The sequence below is a fragment of the Natrix helvetica genome, assembly GCF_964273705.1.
Source record: "Natrix helvetica genome assembly, chromosome: 1".
Taxonomy (NCBI): Eukaryota; Metazoa; Chordata; class Lepidosauria; order Squamata; family Natricidae; genus Natrix; species Natrix helvetica.
The window spans coordinates 228222564-228247919 of record NC_138548.1 but is presented as its reverse complement, the minus strand read 5'-3'; the positions used below and the strand labels follow the sequence as shown (position 1 = coordinate 228247919).

The following is a 25356-nucleotide window of genomic DNA, read 5'->3' as shown; positions in this document are numbered from 1 at the left end:
AGAAGGGAATGGAGATTTTACAGTATCCTTCCCCTGCCACGCCCACCAAGTCATGTCCACAGAACTGGTAGTAAAAAAATTTGAATCCCACCACTGAACCAGACGTTCTCTACTGAAACAGCTGTCTACTTAAACTTTATATACATATTGATATAAGAAGCCTTTTTATTTAAAAAAAAATCAACTTAATTATGCTATACATCAATGAGTTTCCTCAGTCTACCATGAATTTATTGCAATTTCATCTCTTGGGGTATATCTGAATATTATTAGCAGGAATACAGCTTCCCCTCCATCTACTATTTAGAAACCTTATATATTCTGCTCAGTCGATCACCACTAAAATTGCAAACACACACACACACACACACACATGAAACCGAAACCCCAGCAATGCTTTACCTTTGCTTACCAAAATAGTGATTACCTGAAGACATCATTGGGGTTAGGTGTGATTACTCTCCTTGTCATGACACTTAATATTTAGTATGTATCCAAGCAGAAAGCAATTAGTAAGTAACATCCAAGACTGAATAACCTGGAAACAACCAATTTAATCTTCACCAGATCTTTTCAGAGGACTGGCTGCTCTCTAGGAATACACATCTGTCAATAATATCCCAATATGTTTTCCTTTCTCTATTCCGTCCTCAACAGTACAACTAGTCAGAAAGAAAGAAGAAACTCTGAAACAAACCCTATTTTTTAATTCTTTATATGTTGCTAGATTTCATCTGGAAGCTTGGATCCAAATCTTGGTTTAGCTCTAATTCTCACTGCTCAAAAAAAAAATAGCCTGCTTTATGGGGCAAAATGAAACGATCTCTTATTGGCTCGAGTGAGTTTCCTGGAGAACAGTAGTAGAGTGTAAACACAATGAACTAAGGAATCCCAAGCATTTATTGTAAATTCTGTTTATTTTCACAGCATTTGATATACAATACAGCATTTTGCACATTAGAATAGTCAGCAGCAATTGCCTTGATATAATTTGGAAAAGCATGCATCCTTAAAGAAAGGTAAAGGCTTCCCGGATCAGTCATGTCTAACTCTAAGGAGGGGTACTCATCTCCGTTTCTTAGCCGAGGGAGTCAGCGTTGTCCAAAGACATTTCCATGGTCATATGGCCTCCATGGCTACATGCCAAGGCCAGTGGTGGGATTCAACTGGTGTAACAACCGGTTCGCTTCATGTGTGTGCACATTGCATTTGAAATCAGCATTAAATCTTACCTTTTCCTGCAGCCCTAGTGAGTAAACAGCTGAGACGCAGCAATTCACTCTGCCGTGCTGATCAGCTGGGCTTCAAACAAAGGAAATATAGGACGACGGAATAAAGCAGAGGCCGGGGGGGTGGGGGGGTGGAGGCCAACTGATCGCCGGAACTTCTGGTTTGCCCGAACTAGTCCGAACTGGCTGACTCCCACCCCTGGCCAATGCTCATGAAACACTGTTGCCTTCCCACCGAAGTGGTAGTTATTCATTTGCATGCGTATGCTCCTAGGTGGGCAAGAGCTGGGACAAGTAACAGGAGCTTACCCCGCCGTGTGGTGCTCAGGTCTCAAACCCGGGCTGTTGACTTTACAGCTAGCAAGTCCAGCATCTTAACCCCTGAGCCGTTGTGCTCGTCATGTAAAATAAAATAAAAAATTTAGTGGCACCAATATGCCCTTCGTTAAAGTAGGTGATTGATCCGGCATCTAGAGCTGCACAGGAATAGCTTAACCAATAGATGGGCATAAGGAGGCCAAGTGATCTTTTGAACATCCTTTCCTTAGCCAACAGTTAAACAGCTGCTTTTCTGCTTACCTGTTTTAAGATGTTGATGAAGATGGACTTAGCTGTTGAAGGTACATCCATTCATATTGGGATAGGGACCAGCTCCAGGGTGAGTTCATCTTTATAGGAAACCTTGTCCCCATTGATGCCTTCCAAATGTGCTAGACTACAAGTCCCACCATTCCCAATTGCATGCCAGAGATGAGGTAGACTACGTTCATGTCATCTAGGGTAGGGCTCTCCAGCCTTGGCAACTTTAAGACTTGTGGACTTCAACTCCCAAAGCTGGCTGTGGAACTCTGGGAGTTGAAGTCCACAAGTCTTAAAGTTGCCAAGGTTAGAGATCCCTGCTCTAGGGGGTTTCAAGATTAAAATAGATAATTTTCAAGGTGGCAAATCTTCCAACCTCGTCCACCTAATACAGGTAGTCTTTGCCTTACGACCACAATTGGGAAGAGAATTTCCACCGCCAAGCAAGGTGGTTGTTAAGTGAGTTGTGCCCATTTTACCTTTTTTTTTTAACCACTGTGAACCACTGCAGTTGTTAAGCGAATTCTAGCTTCACCAATTGAATTTGTTTGTCAGAAGCCGGCTGGGAAGGTTGCAAATGATGGGTCACTTGACCCCAGGACGCTGAAACAGTTGTAAGTACATGGCAGTTGCCTAATGCCCACATTTTGGTCACAGATTGTGAGGATGCTGCAACACTTTAAGTGCAAGAAGCAGTCATAAGTAACTTTTTTCAGTGCTGCTGTAAATGAATGGTTGTAAATCAAGGACTACCTGTAACAACAGGAAAGCCGCAGCCTTAGATAAGTCTCAGCCAAATTAACCAAAATAAAATTTAAAAAGCCCTAGATCAGGAGTGGGGAATTTCTGCTTTTCCAGAACTTCTTGAATTACAACTCCTGGTTTTTCCTCTCCATATCAGTGGTATTTGAGATGAAAGGAATAGTAACTCTGCAAAATCTAGAAGAGTGAGAAATTCCCCATCGTTGCACCAGATTGGGAATCACATCAAGTCTTGAAAGCAGTTGAGAAATTTAGTACAAAAGATTGCCCTGTGCAATTGAAACTTTGCAGCATGGAGACGAGTTGCAATGTTCTGTATAGTTGTCACTCAAGAAATACGTCTTGGAAGCAGAGCCCTATGGAGCAAAAAAGAAAAAAAAAAGATAAAATAGATTAGTTGCCAGAAGAAATCTAGGATAGGAAAATGCACATCTTCAAGCATACACGTTACGATCCCTTTGCAGACGAAAGGAATTTAGAAATAGATATAGGATGCTTCCAATTACTTCTTAAGAAACATCTTCTGAGCTTCAGCCCTATCTATCCATCAGAAAAATGCAAGGAAGGGTACAGAATTTGGAATTTTAGCAATCAGGTTTAAAGCACTTTCAAAAGAGTGCGATTCTTTAACGGTTAGGAGAAAGACTTGACGACTTCATGTTGTCCTGCCTTAAGGTAGTTGAAGCCAAGAGCTAGCTAGCTAGCAAGCAAAAACAATTGTTTTTCTTTTACATCAGAAGTGCATATGCAAAAATTTTCAATCTTTTTCTGAGAGGGAGAGAAATGCAGCTTTTCTTGGCACGGTCCTAATAGTCTTGGCAGAGAATATTTGCACAACCTTGTTCAGAGAAACATACCTCAGCTCCAAGCTCATAAAAATGAAACCAGCTGAGATATAAACTGTTGTACAGTAGCTCTCAGGCAGAAAAAGGCCTTCTGGTGTGTATGTTGGACTTGATGGAATCAGGTCAAAGAACTCCATGGGGTTGTCTCTGACACTGGCTAACCTCTTCTGGGGAACACCGTGTGTGCATCAAAACCCCCATGTGCATGGAAAAGACATTTGTTCAGCAGGGCTCCTGGCAAACTTCTGGCTTGATAGTATAAAAGTTTCAGAGCTCCACAATGTACTTCTAAGAAGGCTGCCAAAGTTTGAGCGAACCCAATATGGTAGTTACCTAAGAGCTCCGGCCTGCTCTATATCTACAATATACACATAATGTTGGTGTAATACTTAATGTTGCAATAGGTCTTTCTTCTTCTTTTTTCCTTGTTGCACGTCCTTCGTTTCTTTTGCTTACTGTGCCTTACTTCTTTTCTGCCTTTGCCTAGCGCCGTTGACCACAAATGGGAACAGCACGATCGGTATGCGTGCGTATTTACATTCAGCGCAGGGAAAGACTTGTGACACTCTTTAATAAATATTGTATCTGTCTATTCAATAGAGTGAGTTGCAGGGAGGGAGGGCCCGTCACGAGCGACGACACAGAAAAGAAAAAAAAAACCCCACCCCTCAACACCAGTTTGATGCTAAGGATTAGAAGAGTTTGCAATCTCTTTTTTGACCGCAACTGAGGATTCTTGTACCGTTGGGTGGAAACCAAACTGCCCCCCCCCCATGGAAACTCACCTTTGAAAATCTTTCTTGACTGCGGAGCATAGTTGAACATTGCAAGGAACAATAAGGATTTTTAGGGGCATTATGACTGGGTTAGTAAAACACAGCTGCCCCTGAAAGTCCCTCATTTTTCTTGCTGTCTCACACTGTCTTCCTTTGGAACGTCCCCGGAAACAAGAGTGGTGAAGTCCGATTTGCACAGATCAGCATGATTGACATAAATCAACAGTCAGACCTCTCTCTTCTTTTTTTAACCACCCCTCCATCACTGTTGAACAATCGGCTGCAACGTGGCCAAAGCAGGCAAGCATAGAGAGGTTTTTATTTGCCCTTTCAAATCCCCCCAAAGGAAATCCACATGTGTCATTTTTTTGTTCTTTCAAGTGAACAAACCACCACAGATAATATCAGAGGCTTTTGTATTCTGCAGCATATAGAAGCCCTTGGGAGATGGACTGTCGCAACTGAAGCCAATTTAACATCCTTCAAGCTCAGACTAGTCCTGCTAAACCAGCTTTCTAAAACCCGGTGTCCCTTCAATTATGGGCCACACTGGCCAGGAAGGACATGAGTTTGGCTTGATTGAGGAAGACACGCTGAGTGTTCAAACTTCACTGCAAAAGAATACTCCTTTATATCCAATACTTCCATTTCACTCTATGACCTTTTTGGCATTAGGGACTGGTTTCCTGGAAGACAATTTTTCCATGGACGTGGAAGCGGGAGAAGGGGGAGGGGGAGGGGAAGATTTTGCTCACTTGCTCATCTTTAGCTTTGTGGACTGGTTCCTAACAAGCCATGGACTGCCATGACCCGGGAGTTGGGGACTCCTGACATAGTAGCACTTATCCATGTGATTTTCCTTCACCACTAGTGGTATCTCTCTCTCTCCCTCCATCTCTCTCTCCTATCTATCTATCTATCTATCTATCTATCTATCTATCTATCTATCTATCTATCATCCATTTATCATCCATCTATCATCTATCATCCATCCATCCATCATCATCCATCCATCATCTATCTATCATCTATCTATCTATCATCTATCTATCTATCTATCTATCTATCTATCTATCATCTATCTATCTATCTATCTATCTATCTATCTATCTATCTATCTATCTATCATCCATCCATTGGTTATCTATCTATCTATCAACTATCATCCATCCATCCATCATCATCCATCCATTAACTATCTATCTATCTATCTATCTATCTATCTATCTATCTATCTATCTATCTATCTATCTATCTATCTATCTATCTATCATCTATCTATCTATTTATCTATCTATCTATCTATCTATCTATCATCTATCTATCATCTATCATTTATCTATCTATCTATCATCCATCCATCTATCATCATCCATCCATCTATCATCTATCTATCATCCATCCATCCATCCATCCATCTTCCTTCCATTCCATTCCTCCTCTCTTGGCTTTACTATTTGTATAAATAACTCAAGGTAGCAAACATAGGTAATATTTCTTTTTCCTCCTCTTTTCCCCACAATAACAACTTGGTGAAGTGACTTGGGCTGAGAGAGAGTGACTGGTCCAAACTCATCCAGCCAGCTTTCATGCCTAACGCAGGACTAGAATTCCCTGTCTCCTGCTTTTTTAACCACTACACCAAAATTGCTTCTATCTTTTTAAATGCTACCAACTTGGTGGTGTTGCTCTACTCACTTCATTTCAGGGAGTCATTCTACCCTCACCCCCAAGTCAGGACACAACTGAAAAACATGGGGACTATAATGCTTCAGAGAATTATGGAAGGAAGGTCCACTCGTGATTAACAATGAGTCAACCTCAATTCCCTTCTAAAATGTGTAAGTAACTTCAGTGATAAGTAGAAGAGCTATTCAAATTGACTCCAGCCATGAGAGAGATGGTTGCTAGCTTCATGGCAAGGTCATTTGTGAAAGGGAACATGATCTGGTTGCTCCTGCTATTGTCAAAAGAAAAGAATAGTATAAGGAGGAAGAGAAGGAAGGAATAATAAGTGCCTTAACTTTCCAAATATTCCAGACTCTAAGCTCTCCATTCCTTTAAATCATCTTTCATAGCCAAGGGGGAGGGGGGATTGCATACAAGTAGTCCTTGGTTTACAACAGTTCAGTCAGTGATTGTTCGAAGTTACAATGACACTGAAAAAAGTGACTCGTGCTTTTCACCCATGACCATTATGGCATCCCTATGGTCATGTGATCAAAATTCAGACACTTGGGAAATGGTTCGTATTTGTTGACGATTGCAGTGTCATGCAATCACCTTTTCCAACCCTTTGGCAAACAAAGCCAATAGGGAGGCCAGATTCATTTTACAACCATGCTACTAATCCGAGAACTGCAGTGATTCACTTAAGAAACGTGACAAGAAAGGTCGTAAAATGGGGCAAAATTCACTTAACCAATGTCTCATTTAGCAGTGCAATCTTTGGCCTCAATTGTGGTCGTAAGTCAAGGAGTATATGTATTCAGTTCAGGGCTAGCATATGGGCTGCTCTCTGTTTTCCTCCGGTTTGTTTTACATTAGACACACCAGACTGTTGTCGGCATCCTCAGAAATTCTATGATCACTGCTCATCAAAAGCATGAAAGGGTACTAGATGCTTTGCTAATCATCTATTAGAAGAAGAAAGAGACTATCAAAGAACCCCTTCCAGGAAAAAGAAGGCCAATCCTCACCTGATAGACAACTTGTGATCCTCCGACTTCCCCAAAGGTGCCACTGAAACCATAGAGCTTCAGCAAGGCCAAGAGGAATTGGAGGGAGGGGGAGGGGAGAGAGAAATTAAGAAGGACTTTGAGGGAAAGCCAAGTGTTCTGCTTGCTAAAACAGCCATGGATACAATTAAGGGGAACTGTTCCACAAGCCCCTCAACTTCTGGAGTGCATATTAAAGAGGATTTAAGACAACAAAGTCTGCTGTTCATGAGACACCGTATTAAACATTTTTACACAAATATTTATAAAGAATTCCAAATGGTTTTCACCATCTTAGAAGTTATTCCCTCTTCTCTTTCACAGTGTGTGTGTGTCTTCTAAAGTGATTTATTTTATATGACAAGAATTATCTTTACTGGCTCCCCAATGCAGGTTTTTTACCTCTCTGCAGATACTGTATGACTCATACTCCATCAAAAAGCAGAGACATCCACTTCCTGGAGGAAGGATCTATGGCAGATAAACCAGAGGCAGAAACCAGAGGAAGGCTTGAGATTTATTTAACCTTCTCATTCCCTTGTTTCCTCATGACTTCTCTTCCACTCATTCTAATACCCGTTGAATTACAAATTCCAAAATTCTTTCCTGTCCCCTCTCTACTGCCTGGAGTGATACCATGTTTCCCCGAAAATAAGACAGGGACTTCTTTTCTTTTGACCCCTGAAATAAGCGTTTGGCCTTATTTTCGGGCAGCTCTTATTATTTTTGAGGTGCAGGCAGCCCCTTAAGCTTGGCCCATGGATCAGCTGATCCAGAGAGGGCCGGAACTTCTGTCTCTGTCTTTTGCCAGCTCTCGCATCGCCACTCTTTTTGCAGCTGCCACTAAGAGAAGGGGCGCGGTAGCTAGGGTTTGCGGGAGCAGCCTCTGCAAGGCTGTTCCGTGTGGATGGCAGTTGCATGTGGGGAGCATGGGGCATGTTCCCCCTCCCCCCAGGAAATGATGGGGCCCAGCTGCACATGCATTTAAATATTTTAGGGTAGGGCTTATTTTAGTGCATGTGCTCAAAAGCCCAATTGGGCTTATTATCCGGGGAGGTCTTATTTTGGGGGTAACAGGATAGGAACTGTAGTTGAGCTCTATAGCTGTCACAGAATTTTGAAAACAAAGTCAGCCCCTTGGAAAAACCTTTCATGATGTATTAACTTCCTTGAAGAGCAGGGCTGCCTGCTTGACCTCTGATCAAAAGGATCCACTCTTTAGACCTTGATACACAGAGATTAGAATTGCAGCGGAAAACCTACAGGCACCAATCCACTCAAAACTTTGAACTGGGCTGCTATTTAATTTTAATAAATAGAAGAATTTCAAGAGGGGATCAAACTTTTCTTTTCTTGTCCAGAACTTTGCTCTCCCTCCCTCACCATCTTGCCCTGACGACTACCATTCTTTAATGGACAGTTCACAAGCTAAATGGGACACCTGTCTAAAGTTTCCTTAATGGGAAGCTGCCAGGAAGCCATCTGCAAATGGCTCTGAATTACTCGGAAGGGGGAAAAAAACAGGGTACAAATAGAACAATAATATGATTCATGACTGTCAAGGAACAGTTGGAAAAAAAAAGGTATGTTAAAAAAAACACCATCCATATTCATAGCAAGGCAAACAGCTGAGCCACACTTCTTTTTTTAAAAAAATGGGAGGACATGCTTTTCTCAAGAGGGAGGGGGGAATCGCCTTGTGATATCTCTGGGAGGCTGATTCTTTTAAAAGCTACTGTTCTGGCCTCCCCATTGAAACACAACGTTCAAGACAAAGCAACAAGAGATTTTAACTATGGTTAGCCCCGACAGCTGTTTCATTCATTTAAAAAAAAAAAGGAAGAATCCATCTCGGTGTAATGAATGTGAAGTGGATATTCACACTCCTCAATTTTGATTACATTCCTTCTATGATGTTCATGTTTTAATGTTTAAGTTGGGTGGCACTGTCTTTTTTTCCTCCTTTTGTTATAGCTGCCACACAGAGGGAAGATGGATATATCAGCTTTTAAAATAATAATAATAATAATAATAATAATAATAATAATAATAATAATAATAATAATAATAATAATAATAATAAGCACTGGAATTACATTTAAAACAGTTAAAACTTGACAAAATCACCATCAGTCAAATGCAAAAAGCTGCACTGCTTGGATCTGCACGTATATTACAAAAATACGTTACGACGTCCTAGGCCCCTGGGTGGGGCCCGACTAGTAATCAATGCCAAATCCGGCAAAACAGCTGGCCGCTATGATACAATCGTAGTATAATAATAATAATAATAATAATAATAATAATAATAATAATAATAATAATAATAATAATAATAATAATAATAGCAATACCAGGTGATAGCAGGGTCGACGAGAAGGAACATGAAAAAATCGCGAAATACCAGGACCTAAAAATTGAAATTCAACGATTATGGCACAAACCAACAGTGGTAATTCCAGTAGTAATCGGCACACTGGGTGCTATTCCAAAAGCACTGGAATTACATTTAAACCATTTAAAACCATCAGTCAAATGCAAAAAGCTGCACTGCTTGGATCCGCACGTATATTACGAAAATACGTTTTGACGTCCTAGGCCCCTGGGTGGGGCCCAACTAGCAATCAATGCCAAATCCGGCGAAACAACTGGCCGCTGTGATACAATCGTATAATAATAATAATAATGATAATGATAATGATGGTGATGATGTTGACCAATTATATCTACCAAGAGCAGAAGGTGGTTGAGGACTCCTACAAGTAAAGCAGACTGTGGAAGAAGAAAGACACAGCTTGAATGACTACATCCAGAAAAGTGAAGAACAAATGATTAAGGAAATAAATAAAGGAGGCCTTCTGAAGACAACTAAGACGAAAGCTGAATACAAGAAAGAAGTAATTAAGAAGCGAGCTGAAAATTGGAAAAGCAAAGCTATGCATCGCCAATACTTGAAAAGTATTGAAGGCAAAGCTGACCAAAAGCTAACTTGGAACTGGTTAAGATCAAGAGTACTGAAAAAAGAAACAGAAGGCTTTATTTTGGCAGCTCAAGAACAAGCCTTAGCCACAAATTACATGATGGCAAAAATTCAGCATGTTACCACCAATAGCAAATGCCGCCTCTGTAATGAGAAAGATTAGACAGTCAACCACTTGATCAGTGGGTGCAGCAAAATTTCACAAACTGACTACCTACAACGCCATGACCGAGTTGCTAAGGTCGTTCACTGGAAATTTTGCCAGAGGTTTGGATCTGAGTACCGCAAAAACCATTGGGAACATCAGGTTGAGAAGATTCTAGAGAATAAAAAAGTCAAGATCTTGTGAGATTTCAGAATTCAGACTGACAGGCACTTGGCCTACAACACACCTGACATAACAATGGTTCAAAAGAAAAAAGTTTGGTTCATTGACATTGCAATACCTGATGATGCGCAAATTGACGATTAGCAGCAAGAAAAAATCACAAAGTACCGGGACTTGCAAATTGAAGTTGAGCGACTGTAGAAAAAGAAATCGAGTGTTGTCCCGATTGTAATTGGAGTCCTTGGAGCAATATCTAAAGGGCTACCTCACTATTAGGAAATTCTAAATTTAATGGACTTGAACATTCTGACTCTACAAAAAACCACCCTACTTGGGACAGCTTATTTCCTCCGATGTTACCTTAACAGTTCCTAGGTTCTTGGTTAGGACTCGAGCTGTTGAGCTACCAACCAGCCCCAAAAGCTGTGATTCTCACCAAAGATTAACCAAATAATAATAACAACAACTTAAATCAATACTCAACACAGTTCAGCTATTCAGCATTGACATCAAAATGAATTTTGGACTTGAAAAATGTGCTTTATTATCCATGCAGTGAGGAAAAATGGAAAAAAACAGAAGGAATAGAACTGGGAAATGGAAACATAGTGAAAGCATTAGCAAAGGATGATGGTTACAAATACCTAGGCATATTGGAAGCAGATAACATTCTGAATGGAAAAGTCAAAGAGTCAACGCAAAGGGAATATATCAGAAGGGTCCGCAAAATATTAAAATCAAAGCTGAATGCTGGAAACATAATTAAAGCCATTAATACATGGGCAGTTCCAGTGATACGCTACTCAGCTGGAATCATCAACTGGACTTTGGCTGAACTGGAAAACTTGGACCGGAAAACATGCAAATTTTTGAATATGTACCACGCTTTACATCCATGAAGTGACATCGACAGGTTGTACCTGCCAAGAAAAAAAGGGAGCAGGGGGCTATTGCAAATCCATCAAACTGTAGAAGAAGAAAAACGAAGTTTGAATGATTATGTGAACCATAGTACAGAAAAATTGCTGCAGGCTGTAAAAACAGAGAACAGCATAAAAACAACAGAAACAAAGGCAGAATGTAAGGAAAAAGAGCTGGATGACAGATTAAATAGATGGAAAACCAAAGCTTTGCATGGACAGCACTTGAAAAACATTGAAGGAAAATGTGATGACAACTTGACATGGACATGGCTTAAGATGGGAACCATCAAAAAAGAAACGGAAGGTTTAATACTTGCTGCTCAAGAACACGCACTACAAACTAATGCCATGAAAACGAAGATACAAAAATCCACTGACAACCCAAGCTGCCGACTTTGCAACAACAAAGTCGAAACTGTTTCACATTTAATATGTGAATGCAGCAAAATCGCACAAACTGATTACAAAGCTAGACACAACTGAGTTGCTAAATTAATCCACCGGTCATTATGTAAAAAATATGATTTACCTGTATCCAGAAAGTCATGGGAACATAAAGTGGAAAAAGTTATCGAAAATGAGAAGGTGAAGATCTTGTGGGACTTTTGAATACAAACGGATCGTCATTTGGAGCACAACACGCCAGATATCACAGTTGTAGAGGGCCAAAGTGTACAGTTTATTGATATCGCTGTTCCTGGAGATGCTGGTGTCAAAGAAAAAGAACTAGAAAAAATAATGAAATATCCCAACCTGGCCATCAAAACTACACGGCTATGGATGAAGCATGTAAGAGTGATACCCATTGTCATCGGGGCACCTGGCACCATGTCCAAGAATTTTATAAGATATATCAACAAATTGCAACTTCTTGCAATAACACCAGTGGAACTGCAAAAAACTGCGCTACTTGGAACATCTTATATTTTAAGAAGGTACTTGGTTGATACCTAGGACGCTGGCAGCAAACCGTATCAACCATTAGCACCAGTCATTGCATTTTTGAATGTTCAGTTGGCTGAGTTTCATGTTTAATGAATAAAGTATATAATAATAATAATAAATAATGATGAGACAGAACGATGAGACAGTTGACCACTTGATAAGTGGGTGCAGCAAAATTTCACAAACTGTCTACCTACAACGCCATGACCGCGTTGCTAAGATCATTCACTGAAAATTATGCCAGAGGTTTGGATTTGAGTACAGCAAAAACCACTGGGACCATCAGGTTAAGAAGGTTTTAGAGAATGAGAAAGTCAAGATCTTGTGGGACTTCAGAATTGAGACTGACAGGCACTTGGCCTACAACACACCTGACATAACAATATGGTTCATTGACATTGCAATACCTGGTGATGCGCGAATTGATGATTAGCAGCAAGAAAAAATCACAAAGTACCGGGACTTGCAAATTGAAGTTGAGCGACTGTGGAAAAAGAAATAATGTATTGTCCCGATTGTAATTGGAGCCCTTGGAGCAATACCTAAAGGGCTACCTCGCTCTTTGGAAATTCTAAATTTACCTGACTTGAACATCCTGATTCTACAAAAAACCACCCTACTTGGAATCCTCCGACGTTACCTTAACAGTTCCTAGGTCCTTGGTGAGGAATCGAGCTGCTGAGCTACCTACGAGCCCCAAAGGCTGTATATCTCACCAAAGATTAACCACATAATAATAATAATAAATAAATACATACATAAATAAATAAAAATAATAAAAATAAAAGCAACTTTCTGGGATAGAATGATTTGATGGGGAAAAATTGTTCAGAGGGCTAGGCACGTTGATCCCTTTAGACCTAGCTTCAGAATAAGTGGGGAGGAGTCAAAGAGAAACCTGAAACTGCTCCGTTTTTATTATTGGAAGAACAGATAGAATAGGTGAGTTTTACTCACCTGGGGGCAGTTCCCACACTTTAATGAAATAGCAATAGCACTTAGACCAGGGGTGTCAAACTCGCGGCCCACGGGTCAGATGCATCCCGTGCTGGCCATGCCCCCACCCGGTTTAGCGAAGGGGGGGAAAGTTGTGATAAGTCACGTGACGACATGTGAGACCTATGGTTCCCAACGTGGGGCCCACGCCCCACAGGGGGGCAATTTGATTTTTAATGGGAGCAATTTTAACCTTGTTTAAACCAAGTTAATGGCCTTTTAGCCTTCCTCTACATAAGTAGACTTCACTTTTGAGTAAAGTAAGAATTATATGTCATGGGGGAAAGGGGGTGGTTCAGGATTTTAGAGATGCTTAGGTAAGGCATGGCCAAAAAAAGGTTGGGAACCACTGCCTTAGACTTATGTACCACTTCATCATAGTGCTTTACAGCCCTCTCGAAATAATTTTAAGGTATAGCAAGTGATTCCAAGTTTCCCTGCAAAACTTTTTCTAGGAATATAAATTCCCAATGTTCTTTTTCTTCTGCCAGAGATAATGTGAGAATTCCACCAGACTGGAAAATCTAATTAAGTTGGACTGGCGAGTAATTGTTGGGTTCTTTCTCTTACATGTCTCCTAAGTGTAGCGATGTAAATATCATGAGCATTTATTTGCCAGTGAAGAAAGGCTGGGTATAAGTCAAATACAGATAGTCCTGACTTATGACCACAGTTTAATTTCCATTGCAAGGTGGTTGTTAAATAAATTGCACCCAATTTTACAAACGTTTTTGCCACGGTTGTTAGGTGAATCACTGCAGTTGTTAAGTAAATCACATGGTTATTAAGCGAATCTGACTTCTCCCATTGACTTTGCTTATCAGAGGCCAGCTGGGAAAGTCACAAATAACAGTCAGAGAACCTTGGGACACTGCAACTGTCATAAGTACAGACTGGTTGTCAAACATCTGAATTTTGATTACATGAGTGTAGGTAAGTGCGAAGAATCCTCATAAGTCACTTTTTTCAAAACTGTTGCAATTTCAGATGGGTGTAAGTTGAGGACTACCTATAACAAGTAAATACAAAAGAGTACTGTGCATCCAATATGTACCCTGATTATGATTGTGTTCAGGACAGGCAACATATCAAGGAAATTAAGGAACTGATTAAAGGGAGGACAAAGAATAAGGTTATAAGGTTTAAGTGAAACCTCGTACCCTCCTGATCCACACTGTTGGATCTACCATTGGTTTGTTCAGGACTTACAGTGAAATTATCTATCTATCTATCTATCTATCTATCTATCTATCTATCTATGTATCTATCTATCTATCTATCTATCTATTGACCGACCTACTGATCACTGACCTACCTACCTACCTACCTACCTACCTATGTAGCCACCTACCTATCCTATCTACCTACCTACCTACCTATCTATCATCACTGGAGATGATAGGAGATCATCTAATCAAAGAGAGAAGCAACCTAAAGCTAAAGAGAAATTTCCTGACAATGAGAACCATTAACCAACGGAATGGCTTGCCTTCAGAAGTTGTGGGTGCTCCATCATCGAAGGTTTTAAAGACTGGACAGTCACTTGTCTGAAATGGTATAGGTTGGACTAGAAGACCTCCAAGGTCCCTTCTAGCCCTATTCTGATTCTGAGATTCTGATTCTTAAGTCTCCAATTTCCATCTCTGCTAACAGAATGCTTAAGTTTGATTCTCTTAAGACAGGTGAAAGTCTTGGACAGACAACCACAAGTATTGAGCAATCCAGCACTGATGGTTTTCCAGCTGCATCAACCAGAAAGGAGGCAGCTGGCAACATAATGAACATTCACAGTAAGTCATAAATCAAGTTTTGTACATTGTATAAAATGTTGTATATATCTTTTTTTTTTCCCTTTAAAACTTCTCAAACTCTTTTCCTTCTTTTTGGAGAATCACCCAAACGTCTTGATGTGATTAGTTTTTTTTTAAAATAAAAAAATAAAATAAATTTCCTGCCTGCAAATTCCTTCCTCCCAGGAGAATTTAAAACGAAGTGCCAGTTCTTCTTTTAAGAATTTGGAGCAAAGTGCCAGTTCTTCTTTTAAAGATTAACTGTTTGCTGGCTCCACCAATAGTGCATATTCCCCTGTAGCTTGTAGCCTCTGTTCCAATCTTTGGTATGCGGCCAGATTTTAAAACCACACCCACCAAGAAACATTATAATCATGGAAAAGCGAAGGCACAATCACTCAAGAGAAACTTCAAAACCTGAATGTGCAGAAAAAATGGAATATTAACCGTAAACAAGATACAGGAGAAAAGGATAAAATTGTGTTGTGCGCTTAGATGGCATATTGACAGGATAATTTAGGTCAGATTGGTCCAGACTGATGTTTTTACTTAATCTTCTTTTGAGTCCATCTTTGCTGAATAGGCACAAGACAACATATGGATAAGGTTGGGATTATATGTATAAGTACACCTACTAATATAAGGGTAGTACTTCATTTACATCCACTGAAAAAGGGATTTTGGATTGTTTGGCATACTTATGACCATGGCAGCATCCCCATGGTCACATGATCAAAATTATTTATGATGGTTGAGGTGTCCTGGGGACATGCAATCACTTTCTGTGACCTTCTGACGAGCAAAGTCAATGGGGGAGGCAGATTCACTTGATAATGTTAAGTGAGGATAATGTTGTTACTCACTTAACAACTGTAGGGACACAGTGGCTCAGTGGCTGATATGCTGAGCTTGTCGATCAGAAGGTCAGCAGTTCAAATCCCTAGCGCCACGTAATGGAGTGAGCTCCTGTTACTTGTCCTAGCTTCTGCCAACCTAGCAGTTCGAAAGCATGCAAAAATGCAAGTAGAAAAGTAGGAACCACCTTTGGTGCGAAGGTAACAGCGTTCAGTGCGCCTTCGGTGTTTAGTCTTTGGACAGCACTAGTTCTTCGGCTTTGAAACGGAGATAAGCACCGCCCCCTAGAGTCGGGAACGAGTAGCACATATGTACGAGGGGAACCTTTACCTAACTTAACAACTGCAGTGATTCACATAACAACTGTAGTGCAAAATGGAGCAAAAATCACTCTACAACTGTCTTGCTTACCAATGGAAATGTTGGGCTCAATTGTGGTTGTAAGTCGAGGATTACCCTGTACTTCAGTTTGCTGTTTTAGTGAGAATCAGAAGGGATGATATTTGTCTCCAGATTTGACCCTTACATGGACTACAGTGCTGAAGGGAAAAAAAGCCAGAATCTCCATAACAAAATGGATGCTTCTTATGTAGAATTGTGTGCTCTCCCATTGGCAGCCTCTTTGTTTTATTAGATGGAAATTTTGAAAGTTCAACACATCTGTAGGACGCTAGGTTTGGAGAAATAATAGAAGGAATCCGAGTCAGTTTCCCACACCTCCATTTAATGTAAGACGGAGAAAGAAATGGGTCCCCAGATGCTGCTAACGGATACATTTGGAGCAGACTCAATCATGTAAAGGATGCTGGGAATAGTTATTGAGCAATGTCTGAAGAGTCATATATTCCCTATCTCTGATCCAAGGAATTTGAACATTCCGCTTTCTTGAAGACCTACAGCCCAAGAAGACAAGAATAGCTGGACCAAGGCTATAATTCTGAATAACATCACATCAGGTGTTACATCACATCAGTGTTATCGCACTGGAACCTACACTGCATATCAGACATTAATACAATCGAATGAGTCCGGAGATATATTTCATGAGAAGAGTCCTCCACTCCTTTGCTCGCAACAGAATACCTTATGCCACCAGACTTGAAATTTTGGGCTTAGACCAGAGGTTCCCAATCTTTTTCGGTTTGCGGCTCCCATAACACTTCAGATTTTTTCCGCGGCTCCCTTAATAGGTACATCCTATTTTTTAAAATTTTTGACTTTTTAAGGATTTGGAAATCTACTTTTTAGTTCGTTAAGGTTAGGTTAATTGAAAAATAAATTAAACACGAGCTTTAAATTCACAATTTATTGAACATCGTTTAATGATTTAAAATTATTAATGGGATGATGGATGGGCTTGTTGTTCGCTGCACAACTTCTCAAATCTTGGATCAGAAAAATAGCTTTTGAAAAGTAACTTAACCACCACACTAGCCCAGTGGTGGGCAACCTTTTTTTTCAACTGAGCCAAATCTCGCCAAAACCACGATTGAAATTTATTTGGAGAGCCGCTCTTGCTTAGCAACCAAAATTTTGGGCTCAATTGTGGTCATATGTTGTTTTTCTTTCTTTCTTTCATCTCTCTCTCCCACTTTCTTTCTTTTTTTCTTTTTCTTTCTCTCTCTCTCTCTGGCTCTTTGTCTCTCTCTCCCTCCCTCCCTCTCTGTCTCCCTCTGTCATTTTCTCTGGGTGTCTATCTGTCTCTGTCTCTCTCTGTATCTCTGTCTCTCTCTCCTCCTTCCCCCATCTCTGTCACTCTGTGTGTGTGTGTGTGTGTGTGTGTCTGTCTGTCTGTCTCTCACTCACTCTGTGTGTGTGTGTGTGTCTGTCTCTCCCTCTGTCTCTCTCCCCTCCCTTCCTCTCTCTCTGTCACTCTGTGTATGTGGGTGTGTCTGTCTCTCACTCATTCACTTAATCACTCACTCTGTGTGTGTCTCTCTGTCTATCTTTCTCTTTACAGCCCTCCCTCGTTTACAGCCCTCCCTCGTAACGCTTCGGAGGGAAGCTTCTGCAAAGGCGAGTGGCAACAAGTCTCCCAGGCTTTAATTTGCCGAGCTGTGCGCACGCGCCTGTTTTCCACGGCGTGGAGCAGCGGCGAGATTCTGCGCGGCGAGCGATGATTCCAGGGGCCATCCGGGAAGATGAGGAACGCGAGGGGGACCCTACCCCCCCCCCACTGATGCCCCCCGGAATCATCGCTCGCCGCCCAGAATCTCGCTGCTGCTCCACACCGTGGAAAACAGGCGCGCACGTACAGCTCGGTAAATTTCAGCCTGGGAGACTTGTCATGCCCGGGCTTTTGCAGAAGCTTCCCTCCAAAGCCCGAGAGGAGGGAGGGAAGCGGGCGCCCAGCGCAGGTATTTCGCGGCGCCCTTATGACGATAGCGCGGCTCCCCAGGGAGCCGCGGCGCACACTTTGGGAATCACTGGCTTAGACAATGTAGAACTTTGCCGTTTCTGATCCGGCCTAAGCGTAGTACATAAAAGTATCTGCTACAATGTCCCACCTATCAATGAATACTTCAGCTTCAACCGCAACAATACACGAGCTCACAATAGATACAAACTTGTGGTAAACCACTCCAAACTTGATTGCAGAAAATACGACTTCAGTAACAGAGTGGTCAATGCCTGGAATGCACTACCTGACTCTGTGGTTTCTTCCCCAAACCCCCAAAACTTAACCTTACGACTGTCTACAGTCGACCTCACCCCATTCCTAAGAGGTCTTTAAGGGGTATGCATAAGCGCACCAGTGTCTACCGTCCCTGTCCTAATGTTCCATTGTATTGTATCCATTTCATGTATTCATAATCATATTCATACATATATCTGTTATCTAATTCATGCTTGATGAAATAAATAAATAAATAAATAAATAAATGTCATCATGTAAAAAGGAGGTTTTTTTCATTTTCACTGAGCTCACCTCCAGTACCCCTTGACTTCTTTCAGTATTCTGTATCAAAGCAGTCATTAGAATCATGAACTTAATCAACATGCACTTGTTTTTATACAATATTTATTCGAATATAGCAAGGGGTTATAAATGTCCTGTGTAACAGAGACTGAGCAAACACAACATTACTCTGGGGCATTAATTTTCCAAAAAACCCTCTTAAATAGATGGCTTCTCAATAATCAACTGAAATCAAAATTCTCCACAGCCACTCAGTGGTCAGGCTATCCAAATCCATGCCTAGGATTCATTTATCTGCCTCATCTTAAAGCAGATCATTAGACCTTGTAAAATTAGCTTCAGGATAATTCCAGCATCAGGATCTGATTCTTAACCGATATTGTACTTGGTCACAGACAACTATCAGCATCTTGGAATCACATGCAGGAAGGTCCAGTCTAATCTTTAGGCAAAATCTAGCAATTACTTTAGAAAGCAGGTACCATTAAGAGTAGTGGCAGCTTTCTATTCCTTGGCAGACAGAGCTCTGTGTTACTATGCGACTCCTATGCCTCAGATGTACCAGAACACAACATTTGGTCACCAACAGAGAACACCTTCTTGTTCTTTACCTCAGGCAGAAAATCTCTTGGGCTATCCTTGAATTTACGTATCTGAGGGGGGGGGGGACCCTCTTTCCCTAGTATTGCATTGGAGCATCTCCAAATCACCATAGAAAATTAGCATCCATGAGTGTAAACCAACAATTTACAGTCGGCAACAGACTGATCCAATGATAAAGCAGATGTCTGAGTGAGGAGCAGAGCAAAGTGTGTCCACACAAACATGCATGTACTGTATAATATACACAAGGAAGACATTCCTCCTGCTGAGACCTCTTAAGACAGCTTCTGAAGGGTCCTGGAGAGGCAGACTATCCTTTAGCTATGCAAGTTCTCCTGAGGAAGAACAAACTGGCTTTTATGAAGAGAGCCTTGTGTCATGTTTACACTTAAAAAACACAGCCAAGCTGATCATTCTCTTCAGAATTATCTCAAAGGAAACGACAACTCGGCATTTCTTCCAGGAAGAGCATAAACTTCATGGCTGATCTCTTGTCTGCGTTCATCCTATCTATGGAGACATGAGGAGAGCTGCATCAGATACACCGTGAAAGGCGAAGGGCCCAGTCCTTTGGCTGATATATATTTGTCGGGGGCGGGATGGGGGGATGAAGCAGGAGGGTGGCTGTGGCTCTTGTACAAATAGAAATGGAAATTTGATTTCATATTTAGCAACAGAGTAATGAGTTGCCAGTTGGCCTAGCAGCAAACCAGATGTTTGGTTTCATTTGGATATTAGAATTTTAAAATAAATTTATCGATTCATTTCCTCTCCACATATCTTCTCTACTGACATGGTCCACATCTAGTTTGCCAAGCTCAAAACCAGTACAGATAGCCCAGGATTTACAACCACAACTGAGCCCCAACTTTCCATGGTTATAGTGGTTAAGTGAATTCTGCCTCAGTTTACAAGCTTTCTTGCCACAGTTACATGAATCACTAAAGTTGTTAAGTTAAGTGGCAGGGTTAAGTGACTCTGCTTTCCTCATTGACTTTGTTTGTCAGAAAGTCGCACATTACCCAGGGAGACTGCCACCATCGTAAGTACATGCCAGTTGCCAAGCATCTGAATTTTGTTCATGGGACCTTGAGGATGCTACAAGAGTCATAAGTGTGAAAAATGGTCATAAATCACTTTTTTCAGTGCCATTTTAAACATTGAATGATCACTAAGTGATGGTGCAAGATACCACATGCTTCGCATAGAGAATACAGGCTTGGATTTCTTCTGTAACACCATCTTCCCACACTCTAGCACAAAGATAAACATTAATAAACATTGCTATATATATACAGGTTCCCCATTGCAATATCTCATCTTCTCTCCTTCTTGCAGTGACCGGTTTCATGGAACATTCATTCCAAAATGGTAGCTTCCATGCTGTAAACCACCAAAGTATGTCGACTGATTTCATTCTAAAATATTTTCCTACATAACTGTGCTAGAATTTCTATAAATCACAGTGATTAATATAGAAATAACAGAGATTACGGGACCTAGGATTGGATCAATGAGGATTCGTGTCTGAAAGAACATGCTGTGATTTGCAGAATGGTGCCAGCGTTACAAAGGCTGCCACGGCAGATGGAAGGCAAGAGTGAAATTCTCACAGCTCAAGTCGATTCCTCACAAATTGGCCAACATTTTTTACATTCCCTCACAAATTTTTATGGGTTTTTTTTTTTTTTGGCCTTTCTCCATAAATTAAACACTGAGTGGCTTTGCTGAATCCAAACTTAAGTCACGCTTAGAGAGGGCCTATTAAAATCAGTGAGGTGTGTTAATCACACAGTCCACTTGTCCAATTGTTTTAAAAAAATATGATCTACATGGGGGGGGGGGGGAGGCAGGGTGTGTTTCCATGGCTCAAAAAGTATTTTTGGATCTTCTTGGTACAGAGAGAAATTTCTAATGTAGAAAACAGGAATATGAAAATGGAGGGGAAGGGAAATTGATTGAGGTTGATAGGTGCTATTTTATAACAGGTGTTCTTGATGAACTACCCAGATATTAATGTTATAGGTGGTGTTGAACATTTTCCATCATGAAATGTGTGTGTCTGTGTGTGTCTGTGTGTCTTCTTAGTGAAAGTGTTTAAAATTTTTATTTGATATCTGTGGTGGTGCTCGTCTGTGATTATAATAAAGAGTTTTTGGGACTTTAGCTCTAAAATATTTTAAGAAGAGGGTACATTTGATTAAAGGGCCAACCAATACCAATAGGTGATTTTTAGAAAATGAAAGACTATCATCATCAAAGAATTTCTACTACAGTTACTCCTCTATTTAAATGACTCTAGTGATCATTTAGAGTTACAAAGGCACTGAAAAAAAGTGACTTATGACTGTTTTTCACACTTAATGACTGTTGTAGCGTCTCCATGATCACGCAATCAAAATTTAGGAGCTTCGTCACATGCATGTATTTATGACAATTGTAATGACCCTGGGTCCTGTGATCACCTTTTGGGATCTTCCCAGCTGTTTTCTGACAAGCAAATTCCATGCAGGTAGCCAGATTTACTTAACAACTGCATGATTCACTTAACGACTGCAGCAATTCACTTAACAACAGTGGTAAAAAAAGTAAAATGGGACACAACTCACTTAGCAATGTCTTGCTTAACAATGGCAATTTGGGGCTCAATTAGGTCGAGGACTACATGTAATAAAATGGTAGACTGGTTAAAGACAAAGGATATTTTTGTTTTAAAATATTTTAAAACAAATCTTATTCCTCTGAAACAATTTCAAAATTTACATTTTCATAGTTTTATTGCACTGCTTCCCAAATGTGATAAAGCTAGAAAGTCCAAGTTATATTTTATGTTTTTTTTAAACTTTGCTTTGTTTTTTAAAACTTTGCTTTGTTTTTTTTTAAGGAAAAAAAAGGGTCTTTTTTTTAAGGGTCTCCTCTGTCTCGTACATTAGACAGATTTTCCATGTAGCTGAAAAAACAATGCAGGAGCCAAGCATTCAAATAGCAACTTGTCTAATTTGTTTAGCCTTGCTGTGATTATCTCACTGTTATTTATGTCCAGGGCAATCCGGAGACCAAGGAGAGTCTGAATTACCTGCGTGATTCTAACAAAACTCTTCCAACTTTTTTCTGAAAGTCATTTTGGAGCTGCAGTTCTTTCCAAAGATCAAGCTACCAATAAACTGTCCAAAATCCAAAGTGCTTAAGAATGGGGATAATCTCAATGTTTAAAAACAGGACTGTCCAAACGCTTTCAAGGAGGGACTACAGGTCATTAAACTGGACAATCTTAGAGAAAACTGTTTTGAAAGATTTTATTTGGTAGCTTTGGGACTTGAGCTCCAAAATATTTTAGTAAGAGAAGAAAAACCCTTAATAGATTTGATTACAGGATTACAGTATCATCACTCAAGGGTTTCTACTAATAAGTATTAAAATGTAGAACTTGTTAACGGATGATTTTTAAAAAATGATTTAAAACAAATATGCAAATCATTTATCTGATACAATTTCAAAAGATTAACCTCCCTACTGATCCAAATCTCTGTTTAGATTAATACATCCACAACCAATGTCTTTGTAGCCTCTGTATGGTCAACTCCAGGGAAGGGAAACCTTTCTCCCTAGAAGATTGGCTCTATGGTCAAAGTGCCATGAAGAAGCTTTGGTAACATTCCCCCAAAGATAGATAGATAGATAGATAGATAGATAGATAGATAGATAGATAGATAGATAGATAGATAGATAGATAGATAGATAGATATACACACACATACATACATACATACATACATACATACATACATACATACATACATATATATATATATATATATATATATATATATATAGTTTTTACATTTAAAACAATGCAATGCCGCGGAGTCGGGGTGATCATATATTCACATTATGTACAGCTAGTTTCAACCATTAACAGTCATTCTACTTAATACATTGTCTGTCCTTCTGTTCGATCACAATATATACATTTGTTCCAGTCTTGTCATCTTAACTTATACCAATCATAAAATCTATTCCATACCTCGAAATATTCTGATTCCCCTTTATTTTTAAGTTCCAAAGTGAGCCTATCTGCTTCTGCACAGGCCAACACTTTTCTGATTATATCTAGCTCCGAACCCCTTTGAGGTTCTTGAAGACTGCCATCATAATTCCACTGTCTTCTCTTGCCAAGGCTAAATTTGCCCAGTTCCCGCCATCTCCTCATGGGATTTAGCTGCCAATCCCATGATTGTATTTGCTGCCCATTGTTAAATCACTTCAGAATTTTCAGGCTCTTCCCTATATCAGTGAAAACCTAAAATCGCACCTGCGTTTCTGACAGCCATGTTGCATGGTTGACATACCCAACTTGGGCTCCTCTTTGACTGCCAGATTGAGTATGATTGCCAACCCATGTACGCCCCTTTCTAGTGTTGTGCACGTCTCTTGTATCACCTGCAAAACTAATATCCACTTAATTGTCCAAATTAGGAGCAATCCCAGGCAAAAACACTGGGAGGGAAAAAGCAAATTCAGATAAAAGGTATTAGTTCTTGAGGCAACCAGCTGGGATCAGCAGTTTAATCACTGTGACAGAATGACACTCTCCCGCCCCCCTTAGATGGAAATGAAGAGGACCTGAGGCAATGGAATAGCCCATTTCTCTTCTTTCCCACACCTCTGTCTTTTTGATCCCATCTTTGGGTCAAAGAGCCTTTTAACTACCACCTAAACTCTTTGTTTGTCGACAGCAGAAACTGACAGAAACAAGCCAGGCAAACCTTCTTACATTCATTGTGGATTTAAGCACATCTGGTTTGGCTGGACTATAGACAAGGTTTTTATCATCTACTACTTTGTTAATATACTCCAAAGAATTCAGCTAGTCGTATTTATCTAAGAATAATCCTTCTGCTCTGGTGAAATCTCACCAAGCACCTAACCTATTAGCTATCACAACTAATGAAGCTAATGAAGGTTTTGTTGTCCTCCTCCAACCTTCGTGTAATCCATCTCTGAGTAAGACAGTTACTTGGAAGCAGAATCACAAGTACATATTGTCCCTGAACCACCCAGTAAGTTGACAACAATGAACGTGAGAAAAGCCTGATGGAACAGGCCAATGGCCCGCCCAGTCCAACTGAGTGGCCAACCAGATGCATCCAGGAAGCTCAGAAATATCAAGGCAAGAACATCCTTCCGCTTTGGTTCCCTGACAGCTGAGACTTAGACTTAATGTATGTTGTCTGTAATGCTGGAAGTAGTAAAGAGCCAACCAACTAAGAGCTATTGATTGCCTGATCCTCCAGGAATTTATCCAACCTCCTTAGTGGCCCCATGGGATAAAATTCCAGGTCAGCTTTGTGTTTTGCAAAGAAATGCATTGTTCTGCTGATACTAGATTTTCCTGGATCTACTTTTAGTGGGTGGAATAAGGTAGGGTAGAATAGAATAGAATAATTGGCCAAGTGTGATTTGACACACAAGGAATTTGTCTCCAATACAAGTCCAAGGCTTAACCTCTTGAAACAGTGAGAAAAACCTTATCTTCATCCACAGGTTCCACGCTATGAATGATCTCAAGTGTTATCATCTCCTCTGACCCATCTCGATCCAGGCTAAAAAAAACCTCAGATCAGTGGTGAAATTCAATTTTTTTTTACTACCGGTTCTATGGGCATGGCTTGGTGGGCATGGCAGGGGAAGGATACTGCAAAATCCCCATTCCCACCCCACTCTGGGGCCAGCCAGAGGTGGTATTTGCCAGTTCTCCGAACTACTCAAAATTTCCGCTACCGGTTCTCCAGAACCTGCTTAATTTCACCCCTGCCTCAGACCCAGGAGTCTTTCCTTGTAGGGAAGCTTCTCTTCTTGCTTCAGCCAACCCTTCTTACAGTTTTTCCAGCTGTGCAGTATCCCTTTTCAGATGTGGTGACTAAAACCGTACGCAGGCTCCAAGTGCAGTCTCACCACAGATGTATATAAAAGGCATTACTCTATTGGCTGTTCTATTTTCATCCTATCCTAAGATGCCAAGCATGGGATTTGTTTTACTGATTGCAATTGCACCCTGTGTTTGACATTTTCATTGAGCTGTCCGCCATGACGTCAAGATCGCTCTCC

General features: G+C 40.5%; 1 long non-coding RNA gene across 1 annotated transcript in view; it reads right to left on the bottom strand.

Annotated features, from left to right (window-relative positions):
- Window positions 1-898: 898 nt before the first annotated feature.
- The window catches only part of LOC309382583, a 69248-nt gene continuing 44790 nt past the window's right edge, over window positions 899-25356 (bottom strand). The window contains exon 2 of the long non-coding RNA XR_014173681.1: window positions 899-2926. This is a non-coding gene — a long non-coding RNA (uncharacterized lncRNA). The remainder of the gene's footprint in view (window positions 2927-25356) is intronic.